The following is a 20,985-nucleotide window of genomic DNA, read 5'->3' on the forward strand; positions in this document are numbered from 1 at the left end:
GTAGACCTCGAATCTCTCCATGTTGTCTAGAGCTGAAGCTTGGACAAGTGGTGGACCTTACTTCTCCCTTCTCTTAGTTTACTAGCTTAAAAGATTACTATGTATACTTGCTTAGATCTAACTTGAACAAGTGGTGGACCTTGTATTCACACAAACTTAATTCATTACAAAAAAGTATATGCTAAAATAACATTTAGTTTTCTTGTTTCAGGAAAGATGGCTCCAAAAAAACAGGTTGCAAGGGTTGCTGTCTCAGTTGACTATACTTGCAATGATGTTAGGAAATGGTATTTGGACATACATGGTATAGAGGGTGCACAATTTCATAAGGTGCATCTATTTATTGCCAAAAAGGAGAATGACAGCTTGTTTGAAGATGTTGGACAAGTTGTGGAAGCATCTGTCTCTGTAGTTGATAGTCATCCGGAGGTGGAATGCATTGACATTCTAGTTCCAATGAATCTAGAATTTCAACTATCTCCATGAGCATATGCATTGGAGCGCATGTCTAGAAACAAAGAAGAGACAATGTTTTCTCGAGGATGGAAGTTTGCATAATCAAATCCAAAATCACAGCAGATCAACTTCAAAAGCTCCATCATTGCCACACTACACGAAAAAGGTGAAAGCTTCATGAAATCATCCACAAAGAAGAAGAGGAGAATAAGAAACCCCCAACAACTGTATTTAGATACCTTTGTGGCCTTGAGGAATCAGAGGTAAAGACTATTCAAGAAGAGATTAGAGATGAGAAGATTTTACTGTCAAAGAGTGCAAAGGATGGTGATGCAACTGACATGTATGATCGAATCAAGCAGTTGAAGCAAGACAAATTGATTCAAGATGCACTTCTTGAAGGCTTCAACAATTTGAATGAGTCTTCACCATGTAAAGACTGGGAGGAGGTGGTCAAAATGTATAACATCAATGATGTTGTTTATAAAACAATTTTAATGCTATGCGAGGAATGGATCAAATCTAGTTTGACGCGTGGAACAAAGAAAATGGCTTTTCCAGATGGAGCAATAAAATACATGCAATGGGCAATTCACCTTCAAAAGGAGAAAACTGAGCCTAGAGATTTGCCATGGTCAATCTATGTGGTGAGCCTACAAATGGAAGGCAATCTCTACTTGATGCGCCACTTCAATAATAAAGTGCCTATTGGCTTATGTGTTTTAGATATGACAAAAAACGTTGGAGGCAATTTGAAGTGGAGTGAGGAGACATTTAACAATGCTTTGGATGGGATCTTGGCTATTGCTGGAGGGTCAACAGATCCTGGATTTGTCTTTCTTGCATTTGTGGATTTCACTAACTTCACAAAATTGCAATGTGCCTTTCACGCCATGGGAGATAATCTGAGCTACCATTGTTGTGGTGCATTGCATCACTTTCCATCAGCTCCTTGCAAAGGAGCAATTCAATTCCTAACAGTTATTGCCTTCTTGGGACAAGGCAATGCATTTGAAGACCTGAGAAGAAGATCAGAGGAACATCCCATGCCAATTGATTGTTCTCTTCTTCAAGTAGCAGATAACGATATGTCAGATTTGCAATATTTGGAGGCCAAAAAAAGAGCTTTGGTCAAGCACTACATTCGTACATATTGTTTTGAAGACCGCAAGCTTGTTGATGTTTTTGGTGATGGCTCCTTGGTTGCACAAGAAGGAATACAACAGAAAAAAGAAGTTATCTGCTTAATTGATAGTGTGGAGGAGGCAAAAAACGTGGAGACCATGCTGCTAGACTTTGCTAAGTCTCATGAAGATATAGAAAAATGGGCTGGACTTCAACAATCCACTTCGCAATCAGATGACATTGTGCCTGTTACAGAGGAGTGCTCTCCACAAAGAGAAAAGAAGAACAACAACAACATCCTCTGTCAATGGAGGACTATTTGGAAATGGAGACACGTATGTTTTGAGTTTCTTGTGCATGTTAGTGTTTCTTGTTACTGATTTGATACTCTTAATGTTAGATTTTGCTTTATATAGTATTGATTGAGTTTGTATTTTTTATCTCAAGCATTCAAGGTTTGAATGTAAATAATAAATTACTTGAGTTTTTGAATGGTGGATCTTAGACTAAAACTATAACATTTAATACTCACAAAGACTTAATTACTTAAGAGCTTGAACTCAATAAGTTTTGGACCTTTTATCAATACCCCCTTGATATGATACATTAGATCGTAGCATGGTTAAATGGTGATGCTTCATAAATTGAACCTAGCTTAGACAGGTGTTGGAGCCTAAATTTAAACTAACCTTGCTAGAAGGGAGCTTATGTTTGGACTTTGAGAACTAGCATAAGTAATCAATTAGAGCATAGATTAGACATGTGGTGGTGGCCTTAGAGACCAAAATCTTAATGAGCTTGGAAAGGTATTTAAGTACTGCAATTTACTTAGTTTTAGTACTCATTAAAGGCATAGCTTGACAAAAGGTGGACCTTACATGGATCCTAATTTCAAGAGGTGTGGTAGACCTTCAAAACAAGATCATATAGCTTGGACATGTGGTGGACCTTGCATGAAGACTAGTTTAGACAAGTGTGGTACACCTTGTAACCAACACCCATTTGTTATATTAGCTTGGACAAGTGGTGGACCTTGCTTTTATGTTTCAATGGAGCATATTTTGGACAGGTGGTAGACCTTGTTTCTCTCCATGCTTCAATGGAGAGAAACATTAGCTTGGACAAGTGGTGGACCTTGTTTTTATGTTTTAAAGGAGCATATTTCGGACAAGTGGTAGACATTGTTTCTCTCCATGGTTCAATGGAACCCACCTTAGACAAGTGAAGTACCTTGAAACCAAACCCCCATAATACAACCTACTAAATAGGTTGGAAAATTGGTGGTATATGAAACCATCCATGATAGAGCATAGTATAGGTGAAAACGTAGTGGTCCTTATATCAATTACCCATGCATAGCTTGGACAAGTGGTGGACCTTGATTCTCTCTATGTTTCAATGGATCCTATCTTGGACTAGAGATATATCTTACTTATTTCCATGCTTCAATGGATTGTAGCTTGGATAAGGAGTGGAACTTCAAACAAAACTCCACAGCATAGCATATATTAACAATTCATGGGTTTTATAGAGATTTTCTTGCCTATTTTGGAGAGTTGGTACACCTTTATTCTCCATTCTTCAATGGATCTGAGGTTGGACAAGCGGAGCTGGAGAAGTGGTCAACCTTAAAATGAAACCTCCCATGCTACAACCCATCATAGATCGTATATGTAGTGGACCTTGAAACTCTTTTATGTCCCTAGCTTAGAGAAGCATTGCACTCTTTATTATCTCCATACATGAAGGCAAGGTTGGACAAGTGGTGGACCTTCAAACCAGAATCTCTATGCAATAATAGGCAAGTGGTGGAGCTTGTTTTCTCCATGTTCCAATGGAGCCTAGCTTAGACAAACAATGGAGCTTGCTTCTCTCCATGTTTCAATGGATCCTAGCTTAGAAAAGTGGTGGAGCTTTGATTCTCTCCATGTTCCAATGGACCATAGCTTAGACAAGTGGTAGACCTTGAAAAAACCCCCCGTATACAACATATTATGGGGTTTTCATGTTTCAATGGCTCCTAGCTTGGACAAATGGTAGAGCTTGCTTCTCTTTATGTTTCAATGGATCCAATCTTAGCCAAGTGGTGGACCTTGAAACAAGAATCCCCCCCCCCCCCATGTACAACGTATTATGGGTTTTGAAAGCACTGGGAGAAAATAATAGCTTTGATAAGTGGTGGACCTTGCTTCTCTCCATGCTTCAATGGAGCCGAGGTTGGACACATGTTGGAGAGAAGATGGTTGCCCATGAAATAAGACCATGCATGCTATAATCAATCATATGTTGTACACATGGTGGACCTTGCAATTGTTTTATATGCCTAACTTGGACAAGTGGAGGACCCTTGATTACCTCCAGATATCAACAACAAGCCAAGTTTGGACAAGTGTAGTACCACCAAACCAGAATCTCTATGCTACAATAGAGTATAGGTAGGACACGCATGAACCTTGATATCAAACCATCCATGCTACTAGAGATGATAGGTTTCACATGTGGTGGAACCTTGTATCAATGTTCTATGTGTAGTTTTTGACTAGTGATAGACCTTGAAACTAATCCCTCTAGGCTACAAGAAAAAAGAGATGGATGAGGAGGCTAGACTACTTTTGTTGCATCAATGCATCCCATGTTACCACATATACTATAGGGTTCTTGGATAAGTGTTGGATCTTGTGTCAATGCTCCATGTCTAGCTTGGACAAGTGGTGGACCTTGGTTCTCTCTATGCTTCAAATGGGCAATAGATTGGAGACACAGTGGCCTTTTTTTTCCAATGATTTTATTTTTTGGAAACCTTGGAGGCACCATGTAAGAGGCACTCTAAGTCTTCCATACAATGGACCTATTGGACTATAAAATAATGATATCTTTCTTTGATATTGTCATTATTTTATGCATAATATTTTCTTCTTTTTGCAGACACAAAGGAGTTAAGTGATATAAAAACTAGATGTATTTCACACTATGATTGGCATGAAGATCCTTTTGGGACACCAACTTTTCCTATTCCCAAAGATGTAATTTTCCATATTAACGGTGTGGATTTTGAAGTGCGACTTTCATGTATTGAAGGAGCTGGTTATGGGCTATTTGTGCATACTACCCTGGAAAGTGGTTTGACTATTCTAAACTATGGAGGGCATAAGTATAGATTTCAAGACTGGAAAAAGATATGCAAAATTTTTCCAAGAGCTTATAAATATTCTCTTCTAGAGGATCCAAACATAGAAGAAGAGGAAGATCAATCATACATTATTGGTTGTGTAGAAGAAGGAAACGTGTCGGGCTATATAAATAGTTCTCACAGTACAAATGTCTGTCCCAACGTACGCTATACATTTGATCCAAATTTGCCACCTTGGCATAAATGCACCTCTTCACACATCAAGTCAGAAGAATATGGCCATGTATGCATTGAGACTATTTGTCAAGTTGAAGCAGGAGAAGAGTTGTTTGCTGACTATAACTTTACTTGACATTGTAAAGTATTGTACATGGATGGAAATCTCAAGTACATGCATCATTTTCATTTTTCATGGATGAAATCTCAAGTGAATATAACATTTGATTATTGTTTAGTTTATGCTCAACGAGAATCTAGAGTGCTCTTATGCTTTGTGTGTTGTCTAACATATTTGACTACCTTGGCCATAGAATCTTGATTCTACTCTAGATTTGTGATAAATCTTACCAAAATTTAATCAATGTCTAGGTTGGACAAGTGGTGGGGCTTCAAACATTACTGTCTTAAACAAGTGGAGTTATCTTACTTGAATAAGTGGTGGCCTTTGAATCCAAATCTAAGCCAAATCTCTAATTTTTGCTTGTAGTCTAGGTTGGACATTTGGTGGACCTTGTATCCATGTTTCCTCAACAAGGGTGGCTTTTAGTTTTCACTTTAAGTACTCATCTTTAATAAAGTGTAGGATGGAAAATGTTGAGTTAGTAGATTGTATTTTAGACAAGTGGTGTTTGGTGTACGAATGCTGAAAATGGTTGCAAGGATTCTAACAACGACTTTACCTTAAATAAATTTCTTACTAGGAGTTCTACATATAAATATGGTGAATAAAATTCTAGTGGTTTTGAGATACCATTTGTGTGTGTGTTTTCTTAGATTCACAAACTGGGATGGATAATGCTCCTATGGTTCAGTCAACAACTATAGAATCCATAGATTCTATGGTTTCTAAAGTGCCCAAGATGGATGATATTTCTATACTAGAGTCTAGTGTTGTGCAACTTGAGCAAGCTTCCAATAATGAGAACCAAGAAATCGATGCTTCAAAAATGCAACATACATCAAAAGAGACTGAAAAGTCCACTCACGAGCTATTGCCAATTGGTACTACGTCATGTAGCGTAGATGTTGAGAAATCCATGCTTACAATTATATTGGATTTAAATGGTCTATTGTTGAAACGTTCCCCTCAACCATCCTCACACCACAACTCAGTGCAAATGGATTCAAAAAGATATATTATACTCAGGCCAGGTTGCATCCAATTCTTGAAGACTATTTTACAAAGGTTTAATGTTGCAATTTGGTCGACAGCTACTAGGAATAATGTGTATCAAATCCTTGCAGCACTAAACAACTTAGCTGAGGATACATTGCCTTTCTTTGCAATTTGGTCGCAAGATGTTTGCTACACCGCTCAAACTCAAAAATTGTTTAGACCCGACAATCCAAACGTTGAGGCAATGTTCAAGCCTCTAGCCAAAATTGCCATGGGGTTTGAATGTGATCCACAAAGAACAGTGCTTATTGATGACTCTCCTTACAAGGGATGTATTTCACCAGCAAACAATTGCATTTTTCCACCACAATTTGATGCTGAGAAGATGGTTGACAATATGCTCTTGGAGGAGCTACTGCCATACTTGATTCAGCTTGATGAGAGAAGGGATGTGCGTGATTTAATTGCTTCTAATCGTTATGGACAACCTATAGTGACAAATGATAGTGAATACAAACAAATCATGGAGTATTGGAAGCAGAAAAATGATGTTTGGTCAGCTAAGGTGTTCTTTACAAGAAGAATACCACCTGCAAAAGGTGACAGAGATGAAACTATCATTGAAATGCAAGTGACACAAGCCACCGCAATGAAATGAGAAGAGCCCAAATACAAGAGATCTTAGCAAAGGAGCGTACACCCATTGAAAGCATGAAGGCGTCACAATTGACCACTTTAGCTAGGCAATTGGGTTGTAACACAAAAGGAGTTTTGAAGGCAACCACAGCAAAGGCTTATATAAATAAGGTGAAAGCTGAGAACAATCTTCTAAGGCTGGATAGAAAGCAACCCTAAGGTACTAGTGACATGTCATATATTCTTGATACACATGCTTGAACACTCATGTGCATGGTATCTAACAAATCTTTCTTTTTATTCCTTCTTGCAGGATCTTACAAAGGATACTACTAGATGGAGCTCAATCAATAGAGATTTTGATATTTTTGCTCAAAATAATGAAGCAGTCACCTACATTTTTTGTTTATCAATTTCTTGAGAGACTTTATTTTAGTTTGTAATCATCAAATGAAATGAAAAGTATCCTTCTTATAAGATTGTTGATCTTTTTCTCGTTCAAAACTTTCAATTGTGATTTATAGTTTTGTTAGCATGAGATTGTGCTTTTTTAGTTTGAAAAAAACTGTCAAAGATCCAAGTCTTTTTGGCTTTACTTAAGTTATTAATTGTGAAAGATCCAAGTCTTTTTGCTTTACTTAAGTTATTGATTGCTATGTAATAGTCCTTAAAACAATATCGGATGGCTTTCTTGCTCCCATGTCTCACATTGGTCTTTAGGTAAGACAAGTGGTGACCTTGAAAGTATGGTCTCATATCTCGATCAAGTGAAGAGACATGAAGCTTAAATATCACTACTATGTATCTAGTGTTAAACTCCATCAAGACAAAGATACTAGATATGCCAAATTGCAGTCGAGTTTAAGTGAAAAATCCATTTGAGCTAAGGTAAAACTTATAGTGCCTCATTTTTCTAGGATTCTACCCCATCAAGGAAGTTAGAATCTAGCACAAACCAATTAAGACTCTTTTGGAGCCTAGATAGGACAATTCGTGGAACTTAAGAGACTTATTAGTGAGTTAGAGTCTAGTTTAGATAAGCAAAAGATCTTCAAACCACACTTGACTTTCTTACTATTCAATATTCAAAGTCCCTTGAGGCTAACAAATTACATACCTACTTGTAAACCTAACTAATGAGTAATTATATAGATCTAAGCAAGTATATATAATGAGTCTTCAAACTAATAAACCAAGGGAAGAGAGTAGCAAGGTCCACTACTTGTCCAAGCTCAGCTCTAGACAACATAGAAAGATGCTAGTTCTACTAATTGTCTAATTATAGGCATGGAGAAATGATAGAAGGTTGAACACTTGTCCAACCTATCATCTCTAGTAAGATGGGAGGTTTGGCCTTAAGATTCACCATGTAACCAACCTATACATCATTGTATTATGAAGAGTAGAAAAGCAAAGCTCCACCACTTGTCCAAGCTAGTTCTAAAATCCACATGGAGATAAGCAAGCTCCACCATTTGTCAAATCTCTCTTCCATTAAAACATGAAAAAACTCAGCTATGTTGTACAGGGGGGACTTTTTTCCAAGGTTCCACCACTTGTCCAAGCTAGGATCCATTAAAACATGGAAATAAACAAAGCTCCACCACTCGTCCAACCTTAGAGTTGCAAAGTGTATAGGTTGTCTAAACTAGGTATGGAAAATAATTGAAGGTCCACCACTTGAAACATGGAGCGAAGCAAGCTCCACCATGTCTCCAATATGCTAGACTCCATTGAAACACCCTAACCCATGATATTTTGTACATAGGGGATGTACATTCAAGATCCACCACTTGTCCAACCTAGTATCCCTAGTAGCTTGATAGCTTTGGTCTCAAGATTCACCACTTGTCCACTCTATGTCATTGTATTAAAAAGGATTGGGTGTTAAGGTCCACCACTTGTCTAACCTATTAGGTTATATTTTAAATGGTTTTTTTTCTCACAACTTGAACTACCCATGATATGTTTTACATGGGAGTTTTTGTTTCAATGTCCACCACTTGTCCAAGCTAACTCTATTGAAACATAGAGAGAACCAAAGATCCACCACTTGTCCAAGCTAAGCTATATTGAAACATGGAGAGAAGGATGCTCCACCATTTCTCCAAGATAGGCTTCATTGAAACATGGAGAGAAGAAAGCTCCACCATGTCTCCAAGCTAAGATCTATTTAAATGCCCTAAAACATTTTATTTTGTACATAGGGGGGTTTTATTTCAAGGCCCACCACTTGTCTAACCTATTATCCCTAGTAGCACGAGTGGTTTGGTCTCAAGATACACCACTTGTACACTCTATGTCATTATATTAGGAAGAACTATGTATTAAGGTCCACCACTTGTCCAACCTATAAGGTTATATCTTAAATGGTATCCTTTCTCACCACTTGAAATGCCCATGATATGTTTTTACATGGGGGTTTCATTCCAAGGTCCACCACTTGTCTAAGCTAACTCTATTCAAACATAGAGAGAAGCAAAGGTCCACCACTTGTCCAAGCTAACTCTATTCAAACATAGAGAGAAGCAAAGCTTCACCACTTGTCAAAGCTAGGCTCCATTGAAGCATGGAGAGAAGTAATCTCCATCATTTTTCCAAGATAGGTACCATTCAAACATGGAAAGAATCAAGATCTACCATGTCTCCAAGATTCTATGCTCCATTGAAACACCCTAAAACCATGATATTTTGTACATGGGGTGTTTACATTCAAAGTCTACCACTTCTCTAACGTATTATACCTAGTAGCATGAGTGGTTTGGTCTTAAGATTCACCACTTATCCACTCTCTGTCATTATATTAAGAATAATTGGGTGTTAAGGTCCACCACTTGTCCAACTTATAAGGGTATATCTTAAATGGTATCCTTCACCACTTGTCAAGGTCCATCACCACTTTTCCAACCTGTAAGGTTATATCTTGAATGATATTTTTCCTTATCACTTGTAATTTCCATGCTATGTTTTACAAAGGGGTTTTGTTCCAACACCCACCACTTGTCCAAGCTAACTCTATTGAAACATAGAGAGAAGCAAAGGTCCACCACTTGTCCAAGGTAGGCTCCATTGAAACATGGAGAGAAGGATGATCCACCATTTCTCCAAGATAGGTTCCATTGAAACATTGAGAGAAGCAATCTCCACCATGTCTCCAAGCTAGGCTCCATTGAAATACCCTAAAACCCATAATTTTGTACATGAGGGGTTTACATTCAAGGTCCACCACTTGTCCAACCTATTATCTCTAGTAGCACGAGTGGTTTGGTCTCAAGATTCACCACTTGTACACTCTATGTCATTATATTAAGAAGAACTATGTGTTAAGGTCCACCACTTGTCCAACCTATAAGGTTATATTTTAAATGGTATCCTTTCTCACCACTTGAAATGCCCATGATATGTTTTACATGGGGGTTTCATTCCAAGGTCCACCACTTGTCCAAGCTAACTCTATTAAAACATATAGAGAAAGAAGGTCCACCACTTGTCCAAGCTAGGCTCATTGAAACATGGAGAGAAGGAACCTCCAATGTTTCTCCTAGATAGGCTCCATTGAAACATGGAGAGAAATAAGCTCCACCATGTCTCCAAGTTGCTAGGCTCCATTGAAATACCCAATACCCATAATATTTTGTACATGGGGGGTTTACATTCAAGGTTCACCACTTGTCCAACTATTATCCCTAGTAGGTTTGGTCTCATGATTCACCACTTGTCCACTCTATGTCATTATATTAAGAGGAATTGGGATGTTAAGGTCCACCACTTGTCCAACCTATAATGTTATAGCTTGAATGGTATTTTTTCTCACCACTTGTAATGCCCATGACATGATTTACATGGGGGTTTTGTTCCAAGGTCCACCACTTGTCCAAGCTAAATCTATTGAAACATAGAGAAAACAAAGGTCCACCACTTTTCCAAGCTAGGTGCATTGAAACATGGACCTTAATACCAAATTATTTCTAGTAGCATGAGTGATATTTTGTACATGGGGGGTTTACATTCAAAGTCCACCACTTGTCGAACCTTTTTCCTAGTAGGTTTGGTCCCAAGTTCACCACTTATCCACTCTATGTCATTATATTAAGAATAATTTGGTGTTAAGGTCCACCACTTGTCCAACCTATAAGGTTATATATTAAATGGTAATTTTTTCTCACCACTTGTAATGCCCGTGATATGTTTTACATGGGGGTTTTGTTCCAAGGTCCACCACTTTTCCAAGATAACTCTATTCAAACATAGAGAGAAATAAGGTCCACCACTTGTCCAAGCTAGGCTCCATTGAAACATGGAGAGAATGATGCTCCACCATTTATCAAGATAGGCTGCATTGAAACATGGAGAGAAGCAAGCTTTACCATGTTTCCAAGCTAGGCTCCATTGAAACACTCTAGGGGGTTTTATTTCAAGGCCCACCACTTGTTTAACCTATTATCCCTAGTAGCATGAGTGGTTTGGTTTCAAGATTCACCACTTGTACACTCTATGTCATTATATTGTGTTAAGGTCCACCACTTGTCCAACCTATAAGGTTATATCTTAAATGGTATCCTTTCTCGCCACTTGAAATGCCCATGATATGTTTTACATGGGAGTTTCATTCCAAGATCCACCACTTGTCCAAGCTAACCATATTTAAACATAGAGAGAAACAAAGGTCCACGACTTGTCCAAGCTAGGCTCCATTGAAACATGGAGAGAAGGAACCTCCACCATTTCTCCTAGATAGGCTCCATTAAAACATGAGACATAAGTAAGTTCCACCATGTCTCCTAGATGCTAGGCTCCATTGAAATACGCAAAACCCATGATATTTTGTACATGGGTGATTTACATTCAAGGTCAACCATTTCTCCACCCTATTATCCCTAGTAGGTTTGGTCTCACAATTCACCACTTTTCCACTCTATGTCATTATAATAAGAGGAATTGGGTGCTAAGGTCCACACTTGTCCAGCCTATAAGGTTATACCTTGAATGGTATTTTTTCTCACCACTTGTAATGCCCATGACATGCTTTACATGGGGGTTTTGTTCCAAGTTCACCACTTGTCCAAGCTAATTCTATTGAAACATAGAGAGAAACAAAGGTCCACCACTTTTCCAAGCTAGGCTCCATTGAAACATGGACTTAATACCAAATTATTCCTAGTAGCATGAGTGATATTTTGTACATGGGGGTTTGCATTCAAGGTCCACCACTTGTCCAACCTACTTTTCCTAGTAGGTTTGGTCGCAAGATTCACCACTTGTCCACTCTATGTCATTATATTATAATAATTGGGTGTTAGGTCCACCACTTGTCCACCTATAAGGTTATATATTGAATGGTATTTTTTCTCACCACTTGTAATGTCCATGATATGTTTTACATGGGGATTTTGTTCCAAGGTCCACCACTTGTCCAAGCTAAATCTGTTCAAACATAGAGAGAAACAAACGTGCACCACTTGTCCAAGCTAGGCTCCATTGAAACATGGAGAGAATGATGCTCCACCATTTATCCAAGATAGACTCCATTGAAACATGGAGAGAAGTAAGCTCCACCATGTCTCCAAGATGCTAGAGTCCATTGAAATACCCAAAACCCCTGATACTTTGTACATGGGGGGTTTACATTCAAGGTCCACCACTTGTCCAACCTATTATCCCTAGTAGCATGAGTGGTTTGGTCTCAGGATTCACCACTTGTCCACTCTATATCATTATATTAAGAAAAATTGGGTTTCCATATCTAAATGGATCTTTGCTTGGATAAGTGGTAGACCTTGAGACCTAAATACCCATTCTACACTAGAGCATTGGTTAAGCCTTATGCACTTCAAGCATACCTTTAACAACAAGTAGTAGTTATTAGTTGACTTAAGTCTAGTTGAACTCCATGGTATTGAGACTAAGAGAGAGTGTAGCATAAAAAAGAGTCAGGATTTTAATTTGACTTTCTTTCTATTAATGAGTAGATCATAGATGGATTTTGGTATCTAATAAAACCTTAGGGTAGACAATGTAAAACTCATGTCTATTGTTGTGTTTGCATTAAGTGTTCTTGTTCTTTAATTTCAGAACCATTACAGAAAAATGGATTGGCTATATGCTGGCATAAATTGAAGAAAACTATTGAATTACCCATCCAACCTCCTCCAAGACCTTGTCCAAGGAATGAATCACCTCCTTATCACCTACCACTTGCTTTCAAGGACATCAAAAGAGTACTTATCTTGGATCTAGAGGGGTTACTTCTCAAGACATTGAAATGAAACATGGAGATTCTATGCCATCTTGGGCTCAACACATGCGACTTGTGGAGGATAAAGATGAAGTTTATCATGTGGTGCGACCAGACGCACAAAGTTTTTTGGATTTTTGTGCTGAATACTTTGAGCTATGGATATGGAGTTGCTATAACTTAACAAGGGTGCAACGCATCACACAAAAATGTTTTCCTGAGCAGTATACCAAGTTCAAGGTGTTTATGAGTAACAAAAATTGCCAAAATCCAAATATCATGTTAGGATTTACAAGGGTTTATCACAAAAATTTGAGTGATATTTGAGGATTTGGATGCAAACAATACCTTAATTTTTGATGACACTCCATATAGGGTGATGTGGAACATGCCAGGGACATATCTTATATTTCCAAAGATGTGGAGGCAAACTTCCGAGCAACTTCAAAACTTCTTGCAGAGAACCATAATTCCATGGTTGGTAGGATGGTTGTATGCAAGAGATAAGAGAGTCTATACATACAACACAATTGTAAATCAGTATAGTGATTCTGAGACAAATTATGTCCTTGGTGTGTACTTGTCAACACGAAAGCATTGAATAAATATGGCCATAAGATGCTTTTTTTATTCTAGTGTGTATCTTTCAACATTTGTATAATTTGATATAGTCTTTTTTATAAAAAAAAAGGTGTGTCAATTTTATGAACACTTGAATGGAGTGCACCCTACTCTAAGGGGACTTCAATGTACTATTGGAGTGCATCCTATTGTAAGGGGACTCTGATGTATTGCTAGAGTGCACCCAAATTTTTGGGGACTCATTTTTTATTTGATTGGGGCCTATGTTGGGTCATATAGTAAAAGAAATTCATTTTTTGTCAATTCATATCGAGGTTGCATTTATTTGTAACTATGAAAGAATTGATGTTTGATGTCAAAATAAAACTTGTAAGTGTGGATCAGAGAATTCATGGACTTTAAATATGTGAGAGGGATCTTTTTCTTGGGCACAAATGTTTGCTTCAAGAATTTTGTCATTACATACTTTATGTGAAAGAGTTTTAGAACCTAAAAGACTTTGAAAACAAAACTATGGAATCTAAGTGCATGTATTCTTGAATGGCTTGAAAGTTGATGTATACATGCATGTCGCCTTGATGAAGATTTAGATCTGACAAGATGGAAAGATAGAATTCTTGGACGTTACCTTTGTCAATTTGGTAATAACATATTTAACTTTCTTTTATTATGGGTGGGAAAATATATTATTATGTGCATTTGGAACCTAATTGCTTGACCTTCAAACCAAGATTCCTATGTTATTTTTTCATATACTTTTTTGTAATGAATTAAGATTGTGGATACAAGGTCCACCACTTGTTCAAGCTAGATCTAAGAAAGTATATATACTGAGTCTTCAAACTAGTAAACCAAGGGAAGAGAGAAGCAGGGTCCATCACTTGTCCAAGCTCATCTCTAGACAACATAGAGAGATGTTATGTCTACTAATTGTCCAATATAGTCATGGAGAAATGATAGAAGGTTGATCCACTTGTCCAACCTATCATCTCTAGTAAAATGGGAGGTTTGGCCTTAAGATTCACCATGTAACATATACACATATATTCATTGTATTATGAAGAGTAGAAAAGCAAGCTCCACCACTTGTCTAAGGTAGTTCCAAAATCAACATGGAGAGAAGCAGAGCTTCACCATTTGTCCAAGATAGGTTCCATTAAAACATGGAAAACCTCATATATGTTGTACATGGAAGCTTTTTTCCAAGGTCCACCACTTGTCCAAGCTAGGATCCATTAAAACATGGATAGAAACAAGGCTCCACAACTCGTCCAACCTTTATAGCTGCAAGTGTACCGGTTGTCTAAACTAGGCATGGGAAAATAATAGAAGGTCCACCACTTATCCAATATATTATCTCTAATAGCATGGGAGGTTTGGTCTCAAGATTTAGGAATTGGCTGACCTGTATTTCATTGTATTATGATGAATTTGGTTTTAAAGTCAACTACTTATCCAAGCTATAAGTTTATATCTTGAATGGTATTCCTTCCCATCACTTAGAAAACCAATGATATGTTGTACATGGGGGTTTGTTACAAGGTCCACCACTTGTCCAAGCTAGTTTCATTGAAACATGGATGAAGACAAGCTCCACCATTTGTTAAATCTAGACTCCATTGAAATCTAGAAAATCCATTCTATGTTGTACATGGGGTTTTTGTTTTAAGGTCCAACACTTGTCCAAGCTAAGATCCATTGAAACATGGAGTAGAGAAACACTCCACCACTTGTCCAAGCTAGGAAACATTGATAGTAGTTGGTTTAGTTTGAAGATCCACCACGTGTCTAAGCTAACTCTATTGAAACATAGAGAGAAGCAAAGGTCCACCAACTGTTCAAGCTAGGCTCCATTGAAACATGGACAGAAGCAAGCTCCACCATTTATCCAAGATAGGCTCCATTGAAACATGGAGAGAATCAAAGGTCCACCATTTCTCCAAGCCAAGCTCATTTGTCCAACCTATAAGGTTATATCTTAAATGGTAATCTTTCTAATCACTTGGAATACCCATGATATGTTTTACATGGGGGTTTTGTTCCAAGATCACCACTTGTCCAAGCTAACTCTATTGAAACATAGAGAGAAGCAAAGGTCCACCACTTGTCCAAGCTAGTCTCCATTGAAACAAGGAGAGAAGCAAGCTCCATCATTTCTCCAAGATAGGCTAGCATGGATAAGTGCACCTTGAAACCAACCTTCCTATGAGGCAATAGAGCATATGCTACATATTTTATGTATGCCCCATGCCTCAAATTAAGAAGTTATAGATTAGAATGGACCTTGCTTGAATGTCACATGCAATAAATTAAGGAAAAATAGCCAAGTGGATTGTATTCCTCAATGGATCCTTGCTTTCACAAGTTGTGAACCTTGAGTCACTTTTACATTAACTTGGACAAGTGGTGGACCTAGAAACCAAGCTCTCCATGTTGAGATAAGTTGTAGGTAGGACAGTAGGACATAGACAACGATAATGGATGCAATATACTCGTCTCCTAATAATCCAATTGATTGAAACCATGGTATTTTAGCTGTTTTTTCGGCTATTGTAATTTGCCACAGTGAGTTACCTCACTCTACCAAAATTTTACAAACACTGTGGCTATCCCTACCATTTCACTGTACATAGACGTGCGTGAGTCATGGGACTTTTCCCATATCTTCTTAAAAAACCCTCAATTAGCTAGTCATTGGGCTAGTTGAGCCAAAAATAAAAAATATAAAAAAATATAAGTATATTATGGCCCATGCGTATGTAATATTTCTTTGTATATATGGCCTAAATAAAAGATTTTTTCATAATTATTTTGGTATTTATTTAAATATTTCTACCTAGGTGTGTGTTATTTATGCTCTGTACATTGCCTCACCATTACCACAATTTTTCTTACCATTTTTCATACTCTTTATTCCATATAGAAATATTTTTCATGTAAGCTTCTCTTATATTTGGTGGAACTCCACCCCAACAAAAATCCAAAAAACTAGTTTTATTTATGTGTATATTTTTTCACTATTGTGATTTTTCCCTTCCTACATCTATTTTGTTTTTTTTTCTAAAAAATTAGAACACCAAAAATATTTATCTTTTTATGGTAGCCTCATAATGAGAGAGATTTCTTTTGACCCCTTTATATTTTTTCCACTTATATTATTTATATTTGACATGTACATATTTTGTAGACCCCTCAATATTTGATTTTCTTAGTTGTACTATTCACTTATATCATAATCTCAACAATATCTTCAATTATAGACCTACCAAATAAGGTCAAGGGTAGGTGGCATGCATACATGCACTATGGAGGGCTCACTCTTGGAGGTATTCAAAAGAATCATCCAAAGAAGGACCCCACAAGGACCTTGTGCAGTGGAAAAAAAAGGTCGATTTTGCTGAATTTGTAAAGTTCACTTGCTCTCCGAATTTGAAAAGGTGATACAAACAAAAGTTGTAGGTCCTGGGCTGAACTTTTGCCTCAAATTTTTTCTTTTTTTTTTGAGCTACGAGCTATGAGCTATGATTTTATTAGTGGAACCCACTTTTCCCATGCTATGCAGCCACACTCTCTCTTCCACTTTATCATTTTCCTCTTTCACACACACTTCTCCACTCATCATCCCCACCTCTCTCACCACTCCTCTCGGCACCCTACTCACCTTCTCCTCAACCTTGAAGAATAAGAGAAACCATGGTGAACTCATACCTCCCACACAGAATTCCATTCCAAAATTGACCACCTAGTCTCATTTTTCCTCCTCCAATTTACCCATATCTATCAAAAAAACCACAAAATTCAGCCTCTTCTCTTAAAAGAGAGCATCATGGTGGTTGATTACTCAGCTTCAATTACCTTGTCTCTCAAGGAAGGTCAAGAGTGGAGAAAAAATGTACCGTCAAAGCTAGTGGACCGTCAACAAGCGTCAAAAATTGGCCCTACTCAAGACACTTGGAGCATCAACCTTGTAAGAAATCCACCTTTTTTACCTCTTAAGAGTTTTTCTTCCTTATTTGTATCCTACATGGATACTCCCATTGTAAATATCCAATTCCATTTGTAAATTAATACTAACTCTACTAACACTAACCCACTATGAAAAGTCCTATCACCTCCATTTCTCTCCTCTCTCTTTCCCCACCAACTTCTTGATAATTCCAAGCAAAAGAAATTAGATAAATTGCGGAAAATCTAACCCAACCATGGTTAGAGGAGTAACCCTAGCCTTCAAAATTGCTATAAAAGGAGGGTGTAGCTAGCACAAAAGGGGGGAGCCATAAGCAAGAGCACTATGTTATAGCTTGAGAAGCCAAGCTCAACCTCTCTAGAAGGAGCTCTTGAGTGGAAGCTCATTGTCTTATGCATGTGCATGTGTTGTAATAGGGGATTAGCAAGGGAACTCTATGCCATTTGTAAGAGAGAGAGTGTTCATTCAATTGAGAGTAGGAAATCTATCATTTCTCCTACTAGTGTAAGCCCAACATTTGCTGAATCAAGGAGGGTGGATTTGGACTAAGCTTGGATACTTTGTCTCCCTTCCAACGTGAAGTAATGGACAACAATGATGCGTAAGTGTCTTGGTGTTTTTTGTTAAGTTCTTGATAACTTGTCTCTGGTGTTGTCATCAATCTAGCCATAAATCCCACATACTGTAAGAGGGCGACAGGGTGGAGAGGACTCCCCTGGCCTTAAGACAGTGATTGGGGTGGTTTTTTCTTGTGATGCGTTGTGGTGAAATTTACGCAAGCTATGTTGAACAAATACTAATCTCACTTTGATTTGTCATGACAGATTTGTAAGAAGGTATTAATGCAACAAGCACCCTCTCCCCCTTTTTCTCTCTTTCTTACATATATATATTTATGTTTGCTTGATCATTACGATACACTTCAAAGCAGCCCGAGCACCATCTCTCTCTCTCTCTCTCTATCTCTCTCTCTCTCTCTCTCTCTCTCTCTCTCTCTCTCTCGTGTTTTAGTGTGTGAGAGTGTTCCATTGGTGTTAGGGTTAGTGTAAATTCCTTGCTTGTTTGTGGGTTGCTCTAATGATTCTCCTCTTTTGCGTCCTAGTTCGCTCTTAAACTAGGTGGTGCCCCTTGTGTAGTTGGGATTTGGATGTGGGTTTGTTGTTTTGGTTTGTGTTGTGTTGTGCCCCAGCCCCATTGAGCAGCACGGGAGCCTTGAAGGGTGTCTAGAGGTTGCTCTTCTTGTTGCCCGCCCCGGACCGCCTCAAATTGGTGCCCCCACTAAGGACGGCTTGTGTATTTTTGTGTAGAATCAACCTTTAGCATAGTCAAGTAGTTTGCATGAATCACGAAAATTTGTATGATCCCTTCATTCCCATTGCAAGGCAAAAGGTACACATAATTGTTAGTACTAAGTTGCAATTTCAACGTGTCATTCGTAGAATTTTAGGTCCTCTTAGGTTGGCCGAGATAAACTCTTCAGTAAATCCTTTTATTTTGCCTCTCATTAGGTACGACCTTAGTTTGGACGTCTATATTTTTGTTTTGTTTTAAGCATTAGGTCATGCATAGACCATGGATAATGGCCCAGGAATAAAGGTTTTCCCCTTCCATTTCACTCCACACATTAGAATAAACATTGCAATTAGTAGGAAAATCCATTTTCAACAACGTATGGTGTTCATGTTTGGTGCCCAAAGAGTAGGAGAAATTCTCGCATCACCAAACCTTGTCATCCTAGCTCTTATTGATTATCATAGGTCGTTTGATGTGAATATCTTTATTTTGTTGTAAAATAGATTGCAAGCTAGAAAACATTATTGTGTAAATCTTTTTAAGAAAGAAAAACAAAAACGGGTGTCACTTTGAAATCCATTCAATGGAAATCCAACGCCAAATGTCTGGGTATCCTCTTTTCTTTGGAGAGCCTGGAGAGGATGCAGAATTATTTTTAGCGAATTTCAAGATGTCTTGCCGTCTCAAGAGGATAATAACTGATCAAGAACGTGTAGAAATGTTTGAGGTGGTCCTTAGGAAAGATGCTAGCACTTGGTTTGACTCTTTGCTTGAGGAAGTTAAGGGGAATCACACACAGAAGTTTGAATCGTTTCAAGAAATACTTCTTTGATCCCCAAAAACACTCAAAAATTATGGCAAGACATTGTTTCTCATAAGCAAAAAGACTTAGATGACTACTACTTGTACAAGCAAGAGTTTCTACGTCTTTGGGCTCTATGGATATGAAATGTTGCTAACCCAGGTGATGGTGCAGAATTTCTAAAGAAGGAGAGGTTCATAGCCGGACTCTTTCCTGACCTTAAGGTAAAAGTTGAGGCGGGTGCACCTGCTACCTTTGATGCAGCTGAAACTAGGGCTGCTGAGAAATATAGGAAACTCAAGTGCTTAAGGGGAGAGGTTCCAATAGAAGGTCTTAGACCCAAAGGTAAGTCACAAGCATCAACATCGAGGGAGCTTCCTGAGGTAACGGCGGAAGTAATTGAGAAGTTAACGAATCTTTAAGCAGCCTGTCAATTCACCTTGCACAAGCTGTAGGTCCAAAGGGACAAGCAAAGAAGTCTGAAGAGCGAGATCCACGACCTAGGAGAGTCTTGCAATGTTGGAATTGCGGAGAGTCTGGACATGGGATGTATAATTGTCCTTGGCCCCGTGGAGAGCTAGGGAGACCTAACTTGAATTACCCAGTGATGAATGCAGGAGAAGGAGCTGGTCAACAACCAAGGCTTCTACAAAGGCCAAATGGACCAAGACCACCTCCACAAGGGGTAGAAGGAGTTCCACTTTGCCAGATCCAAATGTGCATGTGGTAGAGGTGACAAATTCAAATGAGGTTGACACGGAAGCCAATGTCATTAAGCGTGGCCGAGGAAAAGGTAAAGAGAAAGAGGGTGTCCCATCACAGAGTGACCATGGACAAGGCAAGAAGGCAAAGGAGACCAAGGAAGCTAAGAGGACTCGACGTCGTATCAATCTCCAAGACTTCCCTCTTGGACATGGTATGGCTCCATACAACCTGTTGGAAGACATGCGAGGTAAGGGTCCTGATATCTCATGGCCTCAGTTTCTTGCATTATGCCCACAAGTTAGGAGGGATTTAACAAAGGCAGTTAGCACTAGGAGAAAGGTAAAAGAGAGTTTTCTGTTGTAAAAATTGCACATGCTGAAATGAACGAGGATATTACACCTGTGCTAGATTGTTACATAAAACGAAGATTGTGTTAGGAAAGGTCTAGTGGATGGGGGTGCACAAATTTGCATCATGACAGAAGGGCTCATGCAAAGACTAGGCATGCACATCCATGAGACACCTGAAATCAAAGTGAAAATGGCAAACAATAGCAAGGCTAGGTGCGTAGGCATTTGTAAAAATGTTTTTGTGGAGGCCTTTGGCATTAAGAAGGCAGTGGATTTCTTTGTCATGTCTACCAAGGGAAATGGTTACCCATTTATCCTAGGAAGACCATGGCTAATGAAAATGCGAGCTTTCCAGGATTGGGAGAGTG

Source organism: Adiantum capillus-veneris, chromosome 15 (assembly GCF_014529385.1).
Source record: "Adiantum capillus-veneris isolate H3 chromosome 15, ASM1452938v2, whole genome shotgun sequence".
Classification (NCBI taxonomy): Eukaryota; Viridiplantae; Streptophyta; class Polypodiopsida; order Polypodiales; family Pteridaceae; genus Adiantum; species Adiantum capillus-veneris.